Genomic DNA, 2,469 nt, shown 5'->3' on the forward strand with positions numbered 1-2,469 from the left:
GTCACAGCCCTGTCCCCGCGCTCCTTTGCCAGGAACTAAGAACCTCGGGGGGGCATTTTTGGGGGGGGAGGGGGTGTTCTGCGGAGGGCACGGGGTGCTGCAGGGCTGCGGTGGCTGCTGCGGGCTCTGGCCATGATGTAATGAGAGCGGGGAGGGTCCGGCCGGGCCAGGGCGAGGGCCGCGGGGGCCAGTGCCTCCCCCTTCTGCCAGGGGGGCAGCGGGGTCTCCAACAACTTGCTGGTGCTGGCCGGTGGTGTGCCGGTGGATTTCAGCGTGGATTTCAGGCGGTTCCTCCCCCACCCTGACTGGGTGTTACTGCCAGAACCTAAACCCAGAAAAGGAATTTCCTATTTCTGCAGTAGAAATAGGAGATTCCCCTTTTCACTTGGATAGGAAATACTAGGATTTTTTTTTTTTTTCCCTTCTTGTGGTTGACCCAGGAAGTCATCTTGTCGCCAGCCTTCTGGGGTTTTTTTGCTCTAGAGGTGCAGGGAGGAGGGTGTTGCTTTGCTCTGGATCCTGTGGGTAAGCGTTGAAGGCAGTGACAGCAGCTGCTGTTGGCTCTGGAGCTCTGGTTGCTATGAGAGAAGCTTCAGTAGACTTGGCTGCTATCTCCAGGGAAGGACAGCAGAGCAGCCTCCATTAGTGTGGTGGTGGAGAGATGACTGGCTCATGTTCAGCAAAGGGCTTTACTTTTTGGGCCATTTCCACAGGCCCAAGGCAGAAGTGGGGATATGGTTTGGTCCAGTGGGACAAAAACCTACAAGGTGGGTTTGATAGCTGTTAGTGGAATTGCATTAAAGTGTGGGTTGGAAACACTGAGTTACCCTTTCCAGATATTTTGGTCAGTGTGAAAAGTAGGACAGGGAGAATTGATATGATCTTACTGTTAAGTGCAGGCTGCAGTCGTGTCTCTCTTGAACTCCAGTCTCCTTTCCAGCCAGTAACAGAGCCAGATGCTTTTCTTATTGTTTGTATGTCTCCTTCCTCCCCTTCCATCGCCTGGGCCCCACTTGCCTTATTGACTGGAATTTCTGCTGTGTGCAGTGGGTGTGTGCAGCAGACACCAGCCTGCTAGTGCTGAGGAGGGATTTTTCCATTCACAGACCAGGGAACAGTCAAAATAAAGGCCTGGTTCAACTTTGGGACTGGAAACAGAAAGCAGGGAGAAGAGTTTCCCTCCGCTGCAGAGTAAAATTTATCCTCTGTGCTTATTAAGTATTTGTGTGTCAAAATGTATAGAAAATGCTGCTCTGCTGTGGAATGGGGAGGTGAAACTCCTGTGAATAATGGGGAAGATTCCACTCTTTCAGTTGACTCAAATGCTTGATGAAGGAACAGTTTGCAGGAGGCCATTTTTGACGTGACTATGTATTGTGGAATCTGCCAGCTTCTATCCACACTCTGTCTACTTTACTGCAATAGCTTCCTTCTTTTTTTTTTTTTTTTTTTTTTTAAAGGAAGAATGAGTGCCTTTCTTAACTAACCATTTGGCACTGGCCGCTGTCTGTAAGATATTGTGTTGTCAAGTTGGAGCTATCAGCATATTCCAGTGCATTCGTTAAAGATGAAACTGTTAGTTGAGGTATGCAGTATGGGAAAGGGGAATACATTAGCATGAGAAAACAACTGCCATCTTTGTAAACGAACACCTTTAATGGGGAGCCCCTTACCCTGGCCTGAGTTACCAACTCAGAATTACTATGAGCTTGAAGCAGAAATTCCAGGACCAGAATAATGTGAGAGAGATTAAAATATATGCCCTTAAATCCGCTTGACTGGCAGCAGTCGTGTGGTAGATGCCAAACTCTGAGTAGCTTTTATATTTGAGCATCTGTAGCACCCGAATTGTTTCACAAAGTGGGGTGTGCAACTTCTAACCCACCTAAAATGCATCTGTCACTGGGGCTGAATGTGGTATCTGTTGCCTGGCATGGAGTGACATAGCAACAGCAGTGAAATTTGGGATTTTGTGAGTATGAAAGCTAGCTCCTTGCTTTAATAAATACAGCAAGTGATCTTCGTGGCCCCTTAGTCTTTGTTTACAGTCTCTCTGCACAGTGTTTACAGTCTCTCGTGTATGTTATAATGGGGAATCAGTCTGCTGCCTTGCATCCTGTTGAATAACTGGCATTGCTCTGACAAGGCCCCAGCCTTTCGTTTTTCTGTCATATTCAAAGTGACCTGAAAGTAATATTCCTTAGCTAATGTGTGAGATTTCCCCACCTCAAGGTGGGATGGTGAAATCCCACGTACATTTAAATCCCTTTGTAGGAAGAGGACTCAGTTACAGCCAGATCTTATTTGGAAAAGTAATGGGTCAAAGTTGGAAAAACTCATAGGAAAGAGATGGCATTGAACTGGCATCTCAGAACGTGCAAAAGTTTATGCTTTTTTTCTGGGTGGGAAAAAAACAACCAACAGCCATCGACTTGAATATTCCAAATGTTCCCTGAAGTTAAAAAAAAA

This window comes from Athene cunicularia, assembly GCF_003259725.1.
Source record: "Athene cunicularia isolate RWA chromosome 12 unlocalized genomic scaffold, athCun1 chr12_part1, whole genome shotgun sequence".
NCBI classification, from domain to species: Eukaryota; Metazoa; Chordata; class Aves; order Strigiformes; family Strigidae; genus Athene; species Athene cunicularia.